Source organism: Polypterus senegalus, chromosome 4, assembly GCF_016835505.1.
Source record: "Polypterus senegalus isolate Bchr_013 chromosome 4, ASM1683550v1, whole genome shotgun sequence".
Taxonomy (NCBI): domain Eukaryota; kingdom Metazoa; phylum Chordata; class Cladistia; order Polypteriformes; family Polypteridae; genus Polypterus; species Polypterus senegalus.
The window spans coordinates 247,714,756-247,736,424 of NC_053157.1; positions in this window are offsets into that span (position 1 = coordinate 247,714,756).

Consider the following 21,669-nt stretch of genomic DNA (forward strand, 5'->3'; position numbering starts at 1 on the left):
AGTAGACTTACACCAGGTGGCATGGATCGTGGACTATCTTACAGACAGACCTCAGTATGTGCGTCTCGGGAACTGCAGGTCTGACATTGTGGTCAGCAGCACAGGAGCACTGCAGGGGACTGTACTTTCTCTGGTCCTATTCAGCATACATATATCAGACTTCCAATACAACTCGGAGTCCTGCCACATGCAAAAGTTCACTGACGACACTGCTATTGTGGGCTGCATCAGGATTGGACAGGAGGAGGAGTATCGGAACCTAATCAAGGACTTTGTTAAATGGTGCGACTCTAACCACCTACAGCTGAACATCAGCAAAATCAACGAGCTGGTGGTGGATTTTAGGAGGCCCAGGCCCCTCATGGACCCTGTGATCATCAGAGGTGACTGTGTGCAGAGGGTGCAGACCTATAAATACCTGGGAGTGCAGCTGGTTGATAAACTGGACTGCCAATACTGATGCTCTGTGTAAGAAAGGCCAGAGCCGACTATACTTCCTTAGAAGGTTAGCGTCCTTCAACATCTGCAATAAGATGCTGCAGATGTTCTATCAGATGGTTGTGGTAAGCGCCCTCTTCTACGCGGTGGTGTGCTGGGGAGGCAGCATAAAGAAGAGGGACGCCTCACGCCTGGACAAACTAGTGAGGAAGGCAGGCTCTATTGTAGGCACAGGGCTGGACAGTTTGACATCCGTGGCAGAGCGGCGGGTGCTGAGCAGACTTCTGTCAATCATGGAGAATCCACTGCATCCACGGAACAGTATCATCTCTAGGCTGAGGAGCAGCTTCAGCGACAGACTGCTGTCACCATCCTGCTCCACTGACAGACTGAGGAGATCGTTCCTCCCCCACACTATGCGACTTTTCAGTTCCATCTGGGGGGTAAACGTTAACATTATACAAAGTTATTGTCTGTTATACCTGCATTGTTATCACTCTTTAATTTAATATTGTGTATTATCAGTATGCTGCTGCTGAAGTATGTGAATTTCCCCCTGGGAATAATAAAGTATCTATCTATCTATCTATCTATCTATCTATCTATCTATCTATCTATCTATCTATCTATCTATCTATCTATCTATCTATCTATCTATCTATCTATCTATCTATCTGTCTTAAATAACAAAAACCTTCACCTTCCTTGCTTAGTGCTTTCACGAAATTCTTCATGAGTCCCAGTTTTATGTGAAGAGGAGGCAAAAATATCTTTGCTGGGTTGACAAGCGATTCATTAATTTAAATCCAAAGAGGACTGTTTCATTTATGTTAGGTAGAATGCCCAGAGAGGACTGGGCGGTATCATGGTCTGGAATCCCTACAGATTTTATTTTTTCTCCAGCCGTCTGGAGTTTTTTTGTTTTTTCTGTCCCCCCTGGCCATTGAACCTTACTCTTATTCGATGTTAATTAATGTTGATTTATTTTGTTTTATTATTGTGTCTTTTATTTTTCTATTCTTTAATATGTAAAGCACTTTGAGCTACTGTTTGTATGAAAATGTGCTATAGAAATAAATGTTGTTGTTGTTGTTGTTGTTGATGTGCCCCATTTTTCTGTCCTGGAACTAACTTTTTACGGAGTGCCCAGTTCTGTTGACTCTTTGACACGGCTGTCCCATTCACAGATGAAACAACACTACTTTGTATAGCTGAGCTGCAGTCCTAGTAACGCAACGACTTTAAGATCTCCACAGATATTCCAGTTATACCTGCTATACTGGAGGAGCTTCAGCAACAGTTCTATATTCTCATATGTTTCTTTCATGTGTGCTGCATAGCCAACAGGTACTGAAGGATAAACGTTGCCATTGTGTAGCAGAACAGCTTTCAGGCTTAACATTGATAAATCAATGAAGAAATGCCACTCTTCTGGGTTGTGATCACAACCCAAGGCCGAGAACAATCCTTCAATGTCACAACAGAAACAGAGACTGTCAACTTGTGCAAAAAATTTGGTTATATCATGATGTCGACCTCGAAACACAGACATTTTCGTACCTGGTGACAGCAAAGACCATTTCTCCAGTCTCGAACCCAGCAGCTCAGCTTTTGCTTTTGACCGAACCAAATCTCTGACCAAATCATTCAATTCGGACTGTGTTATCAGATGTGGATCGCCTGATGAGCGCGGTTCAAAATCCGGGTCAATGTCACTGTCAGTACCCTGCAGTTTCTTCATCTGGTTCGTCTAAGGTCCAATCTCCTGGTGGTTTCGGAATTGGAAGACTGTCGTCATGTGGCTCGGGTCTCATTGCTGAAGGCAGATTAGGATATTCAATTGACTTCTTGTTTTTGGCAGAGAAACCAGACACATTAGTCAAACAGAAGTAACAGTCCATCACATGGTCTTTCTGTTCTCACCATATCATCGTCTTTCTAGTGCCTCTGAGCCAGGCTCTCAGACTGACAGCACATGTCGCACAACAAATGCGACACAAAAAAACCACCAATTCCTTGTCTTGATCACCAATTTTGCAGGCGAAATACAGATGATAAGCTTTCTTTACAAGAGCAGTCATCCAACGTCTCTGAGGCACGAGTGTATATTCGCCACAGATACAGCAGAATGTATCGTGGCTGTTACAACATTGATGAGACATATCGCCATGACAACACCAAAACGTCTGTAGCATCAAGCTTACTTACTGTTCTATTGTTAGAGATACTATACTTTACTATACTGATACTATAAATACACACTGACTATCTATATTAACGAAAGGAGCAGGATTGGTGTATGCAAGCCACCTTTATAGCATGTGAGACAGCGTCGAGCTCGTTCAGACCTGCCCAGGCATTCCCAGGATGTCAACTTCCACAGAACAGCTTCCAACCTGACCTGATGCCATACCTGGACATGCCCAGGCTGCACAAACTGTTGTTGATAAGTTACTTACGGGAGCGAAAATGTTTGGAAACAAATATAAGAAAAAATCATGACAAAACTGAAATTGTATGTGATGGGTAAATGTTGATGTGATATTCGTGATCAGCACCCAAAACTCTATAAGAAACACTCAACAGGGTTCAAGAAGCAAAAACATTGTTGTGCAGTGTTATTTATGACATTATTTCAGTACAGTGGAGCATAGGAGCTTATCGACTTTGGCTTTCAGTAAGCATTTCACACAGGACTCCATGATGGGTGACTCATCAGACTGTAGGGGACTGAGGGGCCATCAGGCAGGATCGTGTAGAACTGATCCAGAAACCAAGACATCATGTTGTGAAGAACTTTGGAAGAATTAAAGTCAAAATTGGAGATTGCTTTTTTAGGGTTGCTTTTGGGTTTTTATTATATAGATGAAATAATTAAATTAAAAATAGAAATTTACACTCAATAAATGAAAGCTGTTACTTATACAATTAATTGCAATTAATTATACAATTAAAGGTCTATGGGTCAAAAGTGTCACTAATGGAGAAGAAATGGAAGACGTTATATCCTCATCACTGTCCTCAACTAACAGGGTGCAAAGGGCTAGTGGAAAGCTGAATGATATGAAGTTTTTCTAATCTAATCTAACCTAGTCTAATCAATATAATCTAAAATAATCTTAAATAAACTAATCTAATCTAATCTGTTGTTACTGCTAGGAGCTTTAGGGGCACCAAAGCTAACTGTATCTTCTCTTTTCCATTCCCTAGATTACTGAAACAACCCACGGAGGGCAACTTGACCACGCCACCAACCAAGTAAGCCACACCCCTTAAGGTCGAATGGTATAAAGGTGGCTTCTCATTTGAAGTAGACCCTCTAGAGAGAGCTGATTGTTTCTAAAAGCCACTGAGGCTAACAAGGCAGTTATTACACCTGTTTTCAGTTATGCCATTGTGTGCTCATTTTTGCTCTATTTTTTGGATGATTGCACTACAATAGGTTGCACAATTAGCACCCCAATATTTTTTTTGCCTGTCCTGTTCCTTACTTACCACCATCGCCCTCCACACTATATAGTACCCACAATTTGTGGAGAATAAACCAAAAAGAGAATCTCCCTAAGTTCTACAACACACTTGTGATTCCACATCAGTAACACTGGATGCAGTTTTGGTCTCCATATTAGAGAAATGATGTAACAGCACGTGAAGGTTTAGAGACAAGACTGGACTGTGGGGTTTGACCTATGAAGAAGTACTGAAGAATTTTAATCTCATCATTTTAAGTATGACAGAGGTGTTTAAACATATGATGGTAGTTAGTCTCATCTTTTATTAGATGTCATTTTAAAGAAGTGTGAATTTCATACAATTTTAGTTTCTCACACAGACAACTGTAGATAGATGGAACAAGTCACCCTGCAGTGGAGATTAAAGCAGAAACTTTAAGACTTTTGTATGTATTGGGAATGGTAAACCAATATGAAAATACAATCTGTATTGGGCTGAATGGATTGCTCTTGTCATGTTGGATAAACACTTCAGATCTTTTGAATTTTCCTCTAAATGTTATTCAAGTTCATAACCCCCAGGCTGATCAGATTTCCTGTGAAGTGTCGCTCTCACCTGCAGGAAGTGAACGTGATCCTTGGTATCTGAAAGCTTCTACAACTCCATGTCTCTCCTCTTTAGCTCCTTGATCTCCTTCTCCAGTCGCTCCAAGACTCCTTCAGCCTTCTCCACTTCTTTCTTTTCTTCTTCTCTGATTCTCTCAATCAGTTTCATTTGAACGTCCTCAATGTAGTGAATCAGATCAGCTAAGGTCTACTCATTTTCTTTTGTCATTCTGTCTGCGGAGATCTTGGAAGGAGAAAAACATTGAATTGAGCCATCTAATATGAATGTCCAGTCACAGGACACTTATTGTATTTAAATGTTGTAAAGGACAGTTTGGGTGGGTTGGCACACCAGCTAAGATGGCTAATGGGACCTTCAACAGATTGGAGGTTAAAATAAAGGAATGGAAGTGGCAGACTGTCTCCCTGAGCAAAATGTTAGTCCAGTATGCTTGGTGACAACCTCCCTCTGGAAGTGTTTCCCATTGAGCACCCAAACGTCTGTATGGCAGTGCTTGTCAACCAGTGGGGCGCGAAAAAATTGGAAATCGTTTATTACAACTGTTTATGGAAGTAAAATCACACCGAGTTTGTAGACTATTGGTTGCATGTCGTGATGTGTTGTTCGCCTCTAAGAGCCGATTCTATGTAGTGAATGAGAAGAGCCAAGTCCCGTTGGGAAGAGCAGAATCTTCAGCTGCAGAGAATCCATGCACGCAGGGGCGGAACTTTATTTTGATAGGCACACCATGCAGCCAATCACAAGCAAAGACTAGGATCATACCATTATGTGAAAGAAGGAAGGGGGACAGATACTTCAAAGACAGCAAGTGTAGTGGTACAGGCCAGTTACTTAGAGAGACAGAAAGACAGGCATTCGGATTGAAATGCAAGTGCGTTGGGAAAAAGTGAAGAAATTATCAAAAACTGAAAAAGAAGCAGCATCTGACTGCATTTCAATGATATTGGAGACTGCAAAGCTGAGTGCAGAATTTGTAAAATGAATATATCCATCAAAGCAGAGCAGAGTCAACACCAAACCTACACAGACATCTAAGAAGCGCTCAGCCGTCCGTGCCGCTGGTGGAGAGTTCGCCCTCACTCATCAGGCTGCCATCCACTGACCCGTGAAAAGTGTCCTGTTTTGAGCCAAGAACTTCTGCTGCAGCCTAAACTGCCTTGCTGCTGACCCTGTGTTAGGATATAGCCTGTTGGACACTGACTGACTGACTTACTGACTATATAACACGGAGCGTGCATTGTGGCAAGACAGGGTCAAAAAAGCTTCAGCAGTTTGCCTGACAACTGACTGCCGGACATCCAGAACGACCTGCTCATACAAGTCTGTCACTTGTCACTTTATTGAAAACTTTAAGGTGGCATCCTGCCTTCTTGACTGTTGTGAGTTTACTGAGAGACGTACTGCAGAAAACCTGGCAGAGGAGCTGCTGAGAGTGACAACAGAGTGACAAGTAGACAACCCAGTGTGTGCTGTGTTACTGAATGTATAACATAACAACATTTTGCAGTGGACCCACCAGCCATGATGATTAAATATGCGCTGAGGATGGTGACACCAACTGTGGAAAAGGGGATGGCTGTTGCAGAGTTTTTTTCACAAAAGTACGGTTGCCACAAAGAAGCTGAAATCTCATCAGCAATTCCAAGCTATGGCATCTGGTATTTCTGAATGCCCACCTACACTAAAGGCTTTTGTCTAAAGTGTCATAATGTTAAGATTTTGGCCTTTATTTGTTTGATTTGTTTGTTGTGGTTCTGTGTTCAGTTTGATTAAAATGTTAAACAATAGTAACTGTGTATTTTTTGTAATAAAAAAAAATGCAAAAAATAAGGCTTTTATGAAAACACTGAATAAAAAAAATTGCTTCTCAACACACAAACCTTTCATAATTACTAAATTAAGTCTCTGAGTGATGATACTAAATGAAGAGCCATTTGGGAGCCATAAGAGCCGACTCTTCTAAAGGAGCCGAGCCAAAAGAGCCATACCTCCCATCACTAGACCTCAAAATCATTCCACACATAAGGGGACATAATGACATGGAACACCAGGGGCCTCATGTATAAACGGTGCGTACACACAGAAATGTTGCGTAAGAACTTTTCCACGTTCAAATCGTGATGTATAAAACCTAAACTTGACGTAAAACCACACACATTTCCACAGTACCTCATACCCTGTTGTACGCAAGTTCTCCCGTCAGTTTTGCAGACTGTCGTCACCCAGTGTCAAAGCAGTGCTACTGTTCCTGTGTGGTTATCCTTTCTTTTTCTGACGCGGCTTTATAAATACACTGAAATTAACCGCATAGTGCTTATTAGTTTGTAATTAACTTGTAACAATATAATGGTCCACAGAATGGTCAAACTATTCCAAATACCATAACTACTTTAGCGTTGTTACTCTCACTGTACCTTCTTCTTCTTTCAGCTGCTCAGGTTAGGGGTAGCCACATCAGATCATCTTTTTCTATATTACTCTCACTGCACCACTCGGAGTATTTATATCACTGTATCTGAGTGTGAATCACAGCAGCAGCTGATCGGAAAGATAATTATCGGGATACAGCATCAAGCACCACTGTCTCAGCCATTCTCTATTTGAACTGCTCTCATATGACAAACGCTTCAAAGCCTTTCCTGTACGGACCTCGTGGTTCACAAACAGTTTCATCCCAAGAACTATAAACGCACTCAATCAGTCCATCAAGTGCTCCGTGTAGAACTGTCCGGACTTCAAGGGTGGGGATCGATCTGTTCTTAGCATAATTCTTTTTTTTTGTAAAAACTTGATTGCTATGTATTGATTGTAATAAAATTAATAAATAAAAAAATAAAAAATTAGAAAAAAAAAAAGAACTGTCTGGACTTATAAGTACAATCACCTCACTGTAAACTTGAGATACAGTTATAATATTGCACAACCTGAGCCACTTTATAAAGCACGTATTTACATGATGATGTTATCATTTTTAAGATGAAATGCAGCAAAATATGCTTATTATATTATACAGATAAAACTTTAAATTTAACTACACCTTGCCGCAGCGCTATCAAGTAATTTGAGCTTCCTGCCTCGCGTTGTATTCTTGCTGGTGCTGTTGTGACACTGGAAGGATAGATGGACAGAATAATGAAACATTATAAAGATACTTCAAAGTTCCTTAAAAGTTTTGAAGAATCGGCATTGTAAGCTTACAGATGGCTTAACGTCTATTACAAAACTGATTGTGTGGCAATTGGGGACTTAGAGAAAGAAAGGGAAGGACAGGAATTGGAGGTTAGTACATTTGAAAGAGACAGTACTGCTACAATAAAGTATTTCATTGAAGGTCGCAAATGGCGCAGCAAGCATGTTGTGTGAGACATGAACAATCACTGTGCCACCGTGTTCCCACACGCTAATAACATGCTTTAACTCCTATCATCATGAAAACGACATCACATATACTTCTTAGTATTTTAATTATTCAGAGTGCTGTAATATTACGAATGTAATGGATTCTGTGTCCTGTTGGAGGAAAAGAAAGCCCGTTTAAAGAAGCACGTAGTGATTCACACACAGGAGACATAGAAGATCAAATACAAAACAAAGCATTTACGTGCTACTTTAGTTACGATGGGATTTGAGAAACTAGTTAAACGATATTAAGATGAACTTTATGATTTTCTACTTTAATGACAAAATAAACTATGTGATTAAAGTGGAAATTTCGAGATTAATATTGACATTTCATGCTTTTTCCCACTGTGTGCCTTTTTTCTCTGTACCCTAATAAGCTTTCACATGACATTCAAACGGTGGGCTATGACTCGCCTTTTCACGGCGACTTTGATATCTGACAACTTCTTTTTTATTTCAGGCACTGTGCGACTTTGTGAACTTGAGCTTTTGAGTTTCTCTGACACTCTATGTCACTCGATCAACTTCCTTTTGTTGTTTATACCACAGTTTAAACCAACAAATAGAACGTTTTTTGCCTCTACTTGGTATTCGCTGAAATTCTATTTTCCCTCATACTTTTCCCATTGTCTTTTCACAGAAGGCTGATCTTAAGGGCTATTTATATTGATTTGCATATTCAAAGAGGTGTAATTTTGGGAGGAGTTGGGGCGGAACAGCCGGCCCGTGCACGAGCGTTACTTTTCACACACACCAGGATTTATGTAGTGGAAGAACATGGAATTTGGCGAACACACAGATTTATGCATCTGGATGTTTTTCTGCGTAAGTACATTTCCACTTTTGTGCTTACGTCATGTTATAGTGCGAATTCTACACACGGCATTATGCATGAGGCCCCGAAGTGTGGAGAAACTGTAAGGAAATAACAAGGCAAATGCTGATCTTGAAAATGGTCATCTTTAAAATTGTTGCACCCTTGGCAAATGGAGCCAGGTATACAATTGATTATATTTTGTCTCATTTATTGTTTCTTTGTAAAATGTTAAAAAAAATTTAAGTTTATATTTTTTGTTTATAGTTTTCATGGTGCTTGTGACGGTACAACAATGTTAATAAAGAATGTATAGACGTGAATAAAGATAAAGGCACCAGTCTGTGACTCTCTGTGTGTTGATTCAATTAAATTAAAGAGGCTCATACAATTAGTGGCGTCACTCGTCATTTCAAGACTCGTCTAGACACGAGTGTAGTTAGGGCTGACCGCCCGTAAGCAGACATCAGAATTCAGGTGCAGTCCTCTCTCTCACCGTTATACGTAACTTCTGCAATCGCTAATATGTTACTTATTGTTTTAGAAATAAGAAGTGATAGTATTTATAATATTTGTAATTTATTTTTTATTATTATGGAATGGAATAATTCAAACTGTGTAATTCTTAAAATTATTTTAAAAAAATCATAAAATTTAATGAAAACCGAAGAAATGTTTGAGTTTTACATATATTTTACCACATGAATTTTAATTGTAAATGTGTCACATGTGTGACTGTATATTTTGATGATAAAAAAAATAAATATTAGCGATGCCCCAGTGTGATCCAGACTTGAGCATTTCAACCAAAAGTGCATTTCCAAATTAAAATTTAGTGTTGTTGAGTGGACCTCAATATAATCAAAAATCTGAAAATGTGCATAGAAATTTTAGGGAGGGGGGCACAAAAACTAAAAAAGAAAAAGGCTGAGAAACACTGCAGTAAGAGATATAAACAGACAGCCCTGTAAAAATTCAACTCTAGTGCTAGTGGTTGGTCAGGGGTTTCTTACATCACTTCATTTCATGAACACTTTGTGTAAATACTGTTTCTACATCCTTCAACTCTTCATTGAAAAACTTAGCATTGTATGTCTTTTTTTCCAGGGTTGATGTATTTGTATTTCATTTACTGTTTTAACTCCTTATTATGCCACTACCATTTCAACTATAGCTCTTATGAGTATAACTCACCCAGGTATCATTTAGAGATGTAATGGGCACTCCAGAATAGTAACAGAGGACACTCCAGACCAGAGGGATAGTTAGAGGTAGGAAAGAGTTGGACGTAAGTGAAAGGTAAGAGGTGCACACTGTCTGGTGATCTCAACCCCAAAGCTAGAGGTGTCTGATTATTTTCAGGAACATGCAAACCAGGATAGCTAACCTCTGAGATAGTTTTCAGGGATTAGGAGCCCCTAATGGTCACCTCCAAACCAATCCACCAGAAGAGGGAAGTAGTGATAGTCAGGGACTCAAATGTTAGGAGAAGTGTGATGCAATTTTTCTATAATGGCTGAACGTCTAATATGGTGTGCTGCTATCCTGGCACGCATGTGAATGATACCACTTGACAAGCGGATATAATCCTGGTCAGGGTAGTTGGAGGACCAGATGTCATTGTCAGTGTCATCCAGTTGTTACTGAACAAGTGACATAAGTAAGGTCAGGCTGCCAGACTGCAGGACAAATTTTAATAGTCGGTGCATAAAGTCCCTGAGTTGAAGTACCTTTACCATCATCGTGCCTTCCAGGATTAAAGCAATGGATTGAAAGACTTTTTGAATTGTGCTGTTTGCTTAATATCTAAAATGTTGCTGTTTAATCAATGTCATTGCTATAGATTTACTCTTAATTCACGTTTGCTTTTTGATACTTATTGATTAATGTGTGAGCCATGATAATTGACTGACAAGTGGCTGGGTCTTTAGCTGAACCCAAAGGGGGAAAATATGTTGAGAATTTTGATCAAGGATCAATGCGCTGCATTGTTAGTTTTTGTGCTCTTAGCTATGAAAAGTTTAGGCGTGAAACAACCTTAAAAGGACACCATTTATTTTGTCAGAGAGGCCTCTTGCCCGTCTGTCCTTCTTGATCTGAGTTTCTGAGAGTCGAGCTGTGAGACGAGGTCATCATGAGCTTTCTGAGGAAGCAAGCAGGCAAACTTTGTTTTGAGAAGTGCAGGAGCCGAGCTTTTTTAAGACTAAACAAACTGCACGTAAGGCCTTTGCCTGTGTGTGTAAAGTGTAACCTCTTCAGCTAGCGTATAAAACATATAAGCAATTAAATGGCATTTAGAAGCATTACAGTTCAGTAATACCTCAGGAAATAAAATTAAACACAATGTATTACGACCTTGTGTCCTTAGCAGGTTTTGTGCTGCATGTTGAGATGAAGACATCAAACGTTACATCAGGTCTGCTTTGGCTGCCCACCCAGATAGTCAGCCCTGTTTTTGACCTGAGGTGTCCCAGTTAAAGTGCACTGAGGGGATCATCTCTTTTTGTGACTCTAGATGGTTCTATGGCAGTAGTCTGAAGATTCTCCGTATAGATTTCTTGCTGTGTACATATTGCTCCATTGAGACCTACAAACACCAGTCACACAGTCAAAGTGATCACGGCATTCATGATAAACCTAAAGGTGTCCCTTCCCTTTCTAAGGACATTTAACTGAACATCCATCCTGGGTATGACGTTAATCAGTAGTCAGGTCCTCCAACTTGCAGTGAAAACTTGGGTGTTGCTGGCAGGACTGGCACTCCAGCCATCGTAACAAACCTGCGACTGTTCAGTGTGCCGCTGAGGTGCCACCTGCTGCACGGCTGCACTGGGGTGTCAATTTGGGGGGCTTGCCGTGTCATTGGTGTGACAGTTCACTGTAATCAGTGCCTTCTCCCAACCTCTGCTCTCTTTACTTAACAACATTGGTATTTCAGCTGGCACCACTTCTGTTTCAGTGCCACATCGCGTCTCTCCAATCTTTACAGGAATTTTCACTCGTTTGGTGGAATGCACAACATTGCCACCTCCAAATATGAAAGCTCAGCTGCTGGAAATGTTTGAGTTCCTCAGCTTTGTGACTTCATTCTGGTCAGGCTGACTGATGTCATTGTCTAAGAGTTTCTCTTCATAGACTGTGAGTTTGCAAGTAGAATCAATTACCGCTAATCCTAAAGATTCGACCAAAACACTCAATGTGTCTGAGTTTGATTCCTTTGTAAATGATGTCATGTTTCATTCTTCACAGTCCTCTGTTTTCCAGTCTGCTCTGTTATTATCACCTGTTCATTTATTTTTGTTTCAGTCTTTAGCCCAGTGCTCTGACGATAATGCACTTTGATCTCCTACCATATTTGTCTAGCAAATTATTGCCTGTAAGTGATGACTTCTTCTGGCTGTGTTGTGAATGCCACCTGTTGTGTTGTCTCTGACTGGTGAAAAACGCAGTTTCATGAGTGACAGTAATGCCCATTGTTACTAGACTTCACTTTAATACTAAAATTCTCATTGTACCAATTCCAATGAAGTAAAATTAAGTGCCATCCATGCTGTTAATGCCAGCTGCCTTTGGTTTGTATCTAAACACGTCGTGTCAAACAGCTTAAAAGCTCACACAGCATCAGGGACAGCCATGTTATTTCTACACATGCAGATCACTTCATGTCATATCATCACACTTATGGACTTCATTGTCACAGATTTTAATGAGACTTGGCCTGCTGATTTGTTCATCTGAGAGACCCATGGAACTGAAATTGCACGTGTCTTGGATCAACAATAATAAGGAGATTTAAGATAACAAAGTCTGAACACTGTGCTGGATTAGGACTTTGACTGGCAATTTCTACCTAAATATAAGTGAAAAGAAATGGTTCTCATGTTGTTTCAAAGATCTTTTCCAGCTCTGTAGTTTGTGAAAATACTATGCTAACCCCAAAATGACAAAATGACCATGTAATGAGGGATTATAATATTAAAATTTGAATAGAAAGAAAACCTATATTTTAAAATTGGCCAAATTTTAACTAAAGCTACATTATAATGTCATGAACATCTCCAGAAATTTTGGTTTTATTTAAATAGGAGTAAAAGTGTGATGATTTGACGTGGAATTACCCATCAGCAGTACCTCTGCTCCAAATCAATGATCTAATCCACCATAGAAACTGAACTCGGCCTTTTAACTCTGTAAAATCTGAATATCCTCATAGATACGATCCTTTTTCTCCTTTAAACACAACATCAAGCCTTTCTATCAGAATAGTTGCACCTTCATCTTTGTTCAGGTATTCTGCTCAAATTGACATCTCAATGCCATCCCTGTAAGTGACAGTCCAATCCCAAGTGCATGTTTTTTATTTCTCAGCTCCGTCCATATTAAATCTTCATTATTCCAGCTCTCGCGTGCCTTTCTCTTGTCAAATGCAGGCAGGATTCTACAATTATCAGCCATCCTCTACTATGAATGTTAAACTTTAATAACAACACAACACCTTTCATGTTAGCCACACACTTTTTATTCTTCTCTCCCATAAAACACACCCGACACGAGTAACCACTCCTCAAACCCTGAATGCCCTACTCCTAGTCAGGATGCCATCCCGTAATCCTACAAATAGGAGCACATATATAAGATATAGAATATAACAACTTAACAGAATGAAGCTTCCAATTCGCAGTTCAATTCCAGCGAGGATATCCAACAAAGCCCTAAATATGACGGCTTTAATAGACTTGCCATTGCTGTCTCCAAAGACTTATTCAGTGCATGGTCACAGATTTGAAATTAAAAACACATGAACTCTGAAGTCTGCATGCCACGGCTGTCCTCAACCATCCACTCAGGAGTGACTGACAGGTCTTTCCACCAATCAGCTTTCTTCTTTTGTTTTCAGTATGTACCTGCCTTTTCTATGCTGTCCTTTCTGATTTTGTCCTCGTCACCTCTGCCACTGAGCATATTTCATTGATGTCACCTCTTCATTTTGTGGTTTCCACTTTTTATATTTTTCTGCCTTCTTGCATTTCATGGCCAATGTACCCTTTTTAGATAAGTCCTTGTAAGAGTCAAGCTATACTCACACATTTGAGAACATTAATGACATTAAATGTAAAAAAAAGTGTGGCCAAAAAATGAAACATAAACTTACAAAATACAGAAAGTCCAAGCAGAGTGAATCAACAATGAGTAGTGAGGGGGTCAAATTTGACCTTCAGAGGTGGGGGTACAGAAGGGGCCACTTGTGCTTTTTGGAGTTTTCTGTCAAGTAAATGAAGCCGAAGCTTTGTGTTGAGCTTTCTAATCGTCCATCCTGCTTTTGAAGTTTATTGAGCTTCTGTGGCCCCCAGCTTGTAGTCTCAAGGTGAAGAAACGTTGTGTTGGGTATCGATAAGAAGAAGCTGCTGAACTCAAACTGAAACCTGAACCAACACATTCGGAGTTTTAGAGCATCCTTCACACAGCACCCAGGATATACTGACATGGAGCAAAGGAACATCTGTTATATTGTTAGGTGAATTTATCAAAATAATACGTGGGTCAGCAGAGATCCCTGTGTGTTTCTGCTTTGTCTACACTTTTTCTCTTATATGTCAGACAATAAAATCAGTTCATTTCATTTTCATTGTTTTATGTATTCATTATGGTGTTCAATTTCTCATGAAATTATTATTATTTTAAATAATATTCCTTCTATATATCAATTGAAATTCTTCACAACTGTGGTCCCCCGTGCTAAACCTAGCATGCTGTTGTGACTCCTTCTTCAGGTCTTAAACATTTCAATTTGAACCCTGAATGTTTCATTTTATTTTTATTTCGATCTTCTTAAATTCCCACTTTTGGACTCACCCTTGACACACAGCTGATGAATGTGATTGGTTTGTAAAGACTCTTATCTATACTAATAAAAGGCAAAGCCCTCACTGACTGACTGACTCATCACTAATTCTCCAATTCTTCCTGTGTAGTTAGAAGACTGCAATTTTGCAGGCTCATTCCTTACAGCTTACTTACAAAAGTTAGGCAGGTTTCATTTCGAAATTCTACGTGTAACGGTCATAACTGGAACCTACTTATGTACATATATACCGGCCATAGCCTGCAGTTCGGTCGCCGTGTAAGGTGGAGTTGCATCCTTCATCGTCACCCCTCCCATGTAATTGAGTTCCTGCCCATATAAGGCTGTCCGTCTGTGGCAATCCAATAGAAACACTTTGCCGCTAAATATTCGTGGGTGAAGGACTGTGCTTATGGAAACAAAGATGAGATGGTCAGGGTGGTGTTTGGCATAAACTCAGCGAAACTGTGAGACAAACTTTTAAGTGCCGGGTCTTAGCTAACATTAAATAAAGCCGTGGACATCGCATGAGATAGCACAAGCACAGCTGAGAACCTTCGATGCATGTACTCCAAGCGGCTCACGTGAACTGATTGTGAATGCAGTACGCAGAGAACAAGGAAGAGCTCCAAAGAGCGCTGAACAAAAAACGGATTACACAATTGAGAAAGCAGCAAAAGAATATGAAGCGAGTGACGCATACAAGCATATTCATAAGTGCAGCTACTGTGGAAACAAAGCACACGGTGGAAAAAGTCAATGTCCAGCTAAAGGAAGACAGTAAAAAAAAAACGTGCATGCAGTGTGTCAGGTCTCAGATAAAGAGGAAGACGAGCTGTTTGTTGATGCAGTAAGAAACGAATCGATGAATGAAACCTTTTATCTTTACGATTGACAAACACGGAATGTAAGTTGAACACAACACATCCAACAAATACGAACCTGATTGAAAGAAATAATGATAATCAAATCCTTGATGACAGTAACACTCAGTAACACTCACAAAACAAATACTGTATATTGACAATCATATTACGTTATTTTTAAAATGTTCCCTTTTTTTTTATAACTTCTTTAACACACTACTTCTATATATATATATATATATATATATATATATATATATATATATATATATATATATATATATATATATATATATATATATATATATATATATATATATATATATATATATATCCTGATCTACATTCTCTCAAACAGACAAGTCACATGCCATAGCGCAATAGCGCCGACATCCGAGGTTCGATTCCCGAGAGGGGATGCACTAAGTATGTACGCGCGCTTTCATATTACCCTCACATCCCCTTGGTTTGAGACGTATGAAAAAATATGCGGTTAACGCATAAAGACAGATCACCAATTGAAGCTTTATGAATAATGGATACTTTATTCGCCATCAATGATTGTTTTGGTAAAGCCATACTCAGTGTATTCATTAGATGAACGGTAAAAAAGTAAGAGCGAGGGGAGGGTAACTTATTGAGGCATGCAGGTAAAACCACTATAGCACGCGGGCTCAATGTACTGTAGTGTGCGTCAACTCAATCTGAATTGCGCGATCACATTCGAAAAAATATATCTTTTCAAGTTCTATTTAGTCCATATGTGTCAAACTCAAGGCCCGTGGGCCACATCCGGCCCGGCATTAAATTATATACGGCCCGCAAGATCATTTTATATACTGTATTATTGTTATTAATGGCCCGGGGATATGAAGTGCTGGTAACACAATAAACTACAGATCCCATAATGCAGCGCTTCAGCTCCCTTGCCGAACACGTACTGCGGTAATCAAGTCTAGCTTATGATGCTGCAAGTTATTGCGAAGCTAGCTCACACGATGCCAAAGAGAAAAGGTGATTCTGAACACAGAGCCTTTAAAAACCGATGGGAGGCTGAGAATATGTTTACTGACATTGCCGGTAAACCCGTGTGTCTCATTTGTGGAGCTAATGTGGCTGTAATTACAGAATTTAATCTAAGACGGCACTATGAGACAAAACATCAGGATAACCTGAAAGACCTGAATCCAATGCAGAAGTAACGGAACATGGCGGCGCCCGTGCAGGCTGCGGCTTACAGAGCTCCCGAGTCCGCAGTGTTTAGTGTTAATCTTTGTTCGTCTTTGTTAACTAGTATAAGTAGAAAAGTAGATTTAAGTGATAGTAGTATGCAGACATACATTTACGAGTGGCAAATCCTGCTAGATTTCCAAAGAAACTGTGCCGAAATATCCAGTGAGGTGACTGAGACGCTCCGTAGCCTTTGCTTACTTCGGCAGCCTGAGAAGCTGAGTTGGCGAAAACGCAAGCACAGAGATCGGAAACAGAAACGAGGTAAACGCGGCGGTGTTCGCAGAAGGCTAAAAACTAACCCCACCAGACCTGCGATACCGTTTATTCTTCTTGCGAACGTCCGATCGCTGGACAACAAGCTGGATTATATAAAGTTGCAGCGGGCCAAGCAGTGGGAAATGAGAGACTGCTACATCTTTATTTTCACTGAGACATGGCTCCAGGAAAACATTGCAGACTCGGCCATCCAGCTAGACGGACTGACCATCTTCCGAGCGGACAGAGACGCCTCTTTGTCCGGTAAGACCCGCGGGGGCGGACTTTGTGTTTATGTGAACAGAGAGTGGTGTACGAACGCTGCCTCAGTTGCGCGACACTGTTCCCCGCTGATAGAGGTTTTATCAGTAAGGTGTCGGCCTTTCTACCTGCCAAGGGAATACACTTGCGTGATGGTGGTGGCCGTCTACCTCCCACCTAGCGCAAATGCTAACCAGGCGCTAGCGGAACTCTACGAGATCATCAGTAAACTGCAAACGACGCACCCCGAGGCATTTTTCATTATTGCTGGAGACTTCAATCATGCCAGCCTGAAGTCATTTCTCCCAAAATTCTCCGAGCATGTGAACTTTGCAACTAGAGGGGGAAGCTGTCTGGACAATGTTTACACGAGCGCTCCTGACACCTACAAGGCACTACCCCACCCTCACCTGGGCTGTTCAGATCATATCAGCGTTTTTATGGTTCCTGCATACAAGTTCCTGCTGAAGCGCACTAAACCAGCCGCAAGAGCATCAGAGTGTGGCAGGTTGGTGCGGTTTCAGCTCTCCAAGACTGCTTCGAATTGACAGACTGGGACATTTTCAGAGAGGCTGCTATGGATGGTGACTCCATCAATCTGGAGGAGTACACAGACTCTGTGACTGGCTACATCTCCAAATGCATAGAGGATGTTACTGTTACCAAGGATGTTACCACAAGAGCCAACCAAAAGCCCTGGACGACAAGAGAAGTGCACAAGCTGCTCAAGATCAGAAATGCAGCCTTCAGATCTGGAGATAAGGCCGCCCTCAGGGTGACCAGAGCCAACCTGTCTCGCACTATAAGGAGAGCTAAGTGGGCATACGTGCAGAGGATCAACAAACAATTCAGCAGCACCAGAGACATACGTTGTATGTGGCAGGGCGTTCAGACAATTACAGACTACAAGCCCAACCCACACAGCAGCAATGGTGATGCCTCCCTTCCGGATGAGCTGAACAACTTCTTTGCACGGTTTGAGGCACAGAACAAAGAGCCTGCGAGAAAAGCAACACCTCCCTCCACTGACCAAGCACTCTGTCTCTCCATAACAGATGTGAGGAGGACTCTATCCAGAGTCAATCCACGGAAGGCTGCAGGACCTGACAACATACCTGGTCTTGTGCTCAAAGAATGTGCAAGTCAACTGGCTGGTGTCCTCACAGACATCTTCAACACATCTCTGAGCCAGTCGTCAGTCCCAACATGCTTCAAGTCGACCACCATCATACCAGTGCCAAAGAAGTCATCAGTGACATGCCTGAATGACTACCGACCAGTTGCACTCACACCAATCATAATGAAGTGCTTTGAAAGGTTAGTCATGTCACACATAAAGACTAATCTCCTGCCTCCCTTGACCCTCTTCAGTTTGCATACCGTTCAAACAGGTCAACTGAGGATGCCATATGCTCTGCCCTTCACATCTCCCTGACACATTTGGATAAAAAAGACACATATGTCAGGATGCTATTCATAGACTTTAGCTCTGCCTTCAACACAATCATCCCTCCAAAGCTGGTTGTAAAACTGAGCAGGTTGGGCCTGAACACCACCCTCTGCAATTGGATCCTGGACTTCTTGACAGAGAGGCCCCAGTCAGTTCGGATGGGCCACAACACTTCCAGCATCATCACACTGAGCACTGGAGCACCGCAGGGCTGTGTGCTTAGTCCACTGCTCTTCACCCTGCTGACTCACGACTGCACAGCCACGCACAACACCAATCACATCATCAAGTTTGCGGATGATACGACGGTGCTGGGACTGATAAGCAGGGATGATGAAAGAGCATACAGAGATGAGGTGAAATGGCTGTCCGCATGGTGTGAAGACAACAATCTATCTCTCAATGTCAACAAAACAAAAGAGATAATCGTGGACTTCAGAAAATCACGTCCTGCCCACATCCCGCTCAGCATCAACGGTTTAGATGTGGAGATTGTTAGGAGTACCAAGTTCCTCGGTGTGCACTTAACTGAGGAACTTACATGGACACATAACACCTCATCACTAATCAAGAAAGCCCAGCAGAGACTACACTTCCTGAGGCGGCTGAATCAAGCACGTCTTCCCCCTTCCATCCTCACCATGTTCTACAGAGGCATCATAGAGAGTGTCCTGACCAGCTGCATCACTGTCTGGTATGGAAACTGCAACATATCCGACCGCAAGCGCCTGCAAAGGATAGTAAAGACAGCAGAGAACATTATTGGGGTGCCTCTCCCTTCACTACAGGACATATTTTGCAAACGCAGTGTCCACAAGGCCTGCAGCATTGTGCAGGACCCCTTACACCCCTCACATGGACTTTTCACAGTTCTGCCATCCAAGAGAAGATATTGCAGCATCAAAGCCAAATCTGCCAGGCTGCAGGAGAGTTTTTATCCCCAAGCTGTTAGACTCCTTAACACCAGGCTGCCCCCTGGGACCTTCCACACGGCCTCAACCACCACTAAAAACAGAACTTTTATACATGAAAACCACTATCCAGCTAAGAACTGAAAATCTCATACTGACCTCTAAGGATTTATGAAACATTCTGACCTGTCATTGTTTACACACATCTTAAACAACTATTATCATACACTGATAATTTCTGTATTATCTATATCTATTATTTATTATTTATTTACTTATTATATTACATATCTTACACATCAATATTGCTGCTACTTGTTTGTCCTATCTTTGCACAATGTCTTGTCTTGTTTGTGTTTTAATTATAAATTTTAAAATTTTTATTCTATTTTTAATTTACTATTTGCACATCATGTTGTAACACTGTGGACCCTGAGCTTCGCAATTTCGTCTATCTGTATACTTGTATATGGTTGAGATGACAATAAAGTTCACTTTGACTTTTTGACTTTTTGAGAAGATACAGAAAGCAGAAGAGTTAAAGAAGAATCTGACACTTCAGCAGACGTTTTTACCCGTGCACAATCACAAAGTGATTTCAAGTGAAGCTGCTTTTATGGGAGACACAAATGCACCAGTGCAACTTGCCCCACTTTCCCTGTTGCCAAGTAATGTTGAACCAAGTCGGCACAACGGTGTTCCCGAATACGCACTTTGCTGATAAACTGAGCGCACTGAGTTTGCACGGCACTTTGGTGACTTGGAAGAACAAAAAAAGAATTTTGAGTTGTTTCGCAACCCATTTGCCGTCGATGTGGAAACTGCACCTGTGCAGATTGAGATGGAGGTGATTGAGCTGCAGTGTAATGGCACACTGAAGGCAAAGTACGGTACTGCACGGCCCGCACACTTTATTCACTCCATTCCCGCAGAAATGCCCCAGCTCCGTCTACATGTGGCTCGAACTTTGTGCATGTTTGGTAGCACATATCTGTGTGAGAAGCTCTTCTCAGTGATGAAGACTAACAAAACAGCACACAGGAGTCGCCTCACTGATGAGCACCTGCAGTCCATCCTGAGAATCTCCACAACACAGAACCTCAAACCAAACAGAAACGAACTTCATGCCAAAAAAAAGATGCCAGGCGTCCAGCTCTGATAAAATGACATAAGAGCAAAGACAACTGAATGATTTGATTTGTTATTGCTGAAAAGAACACATTTTATTTATATTTCCAGGGTTTGTTATGCAGCATGTTCATATTTGAATTTGTATAATTTTGACAGGATATATTTTTATGGAGAGCAAAATCTTTTGGGATATTTAAAATTTAAGTTTATTTTTTATATAAAATTACATAAGAGTAAAGAAATTTCAATGTTTGTTCTTTTAACGTTTACTTTATTTCTAACTTGTATAATTTAGACAGGATATATTTTTATGGAGAGCAAAATATTATTTAAGGTTTGAGTTTATTTATTCCGGAATAATATTCCTGTCGGTTTTTATTCATATTTATGTTCAAAAAAAGTTAAATTTTAAAAGTTTAAAAGTTTAGTTTTAGTGTGTTCTATAAATGTTTATCCTGTTCGGCCCGCGACCTAAAGTGTGTTTTGGATTTTGGCCCCCTGTGCAATTGAGTTTGACACCCCTGATTTACTCGACACAAATATCTTTGGTTGGAATGTAAGGCTTAATTTACTCTTTACATTTGTATGGTGAAGAAAAATTTATGCAATGATGCCTACATTTAACTTACATTCCTACCAAAGATATTTCTGTCGACTAAATAAAAATTCCTTCTATTTAAAATTTAAATAGAACTTGAACAGATACGATAGATCATAAAATCCACGCAGACTTGCACGTAACAGCGGGAGTCATCCGTTTTAACAAGCAGCGTATTGCACTGATACGAAATAGCCTGCCCATTGAATTGAAAGTGAGTATTTGGTGGCAGCGTCACAAAGTCGCTTTCGTAACACTGTGTTAGCTGCGGAGCTCAGCTCAGAGCGAAATGAGGTGAATGGGAGGGGAGATGATGATGTGACTCCCCCACCCGCCTTAACTGTCAATCCCCCACAAACACAGTCTCTCGGAATTTGCATAAGCACAG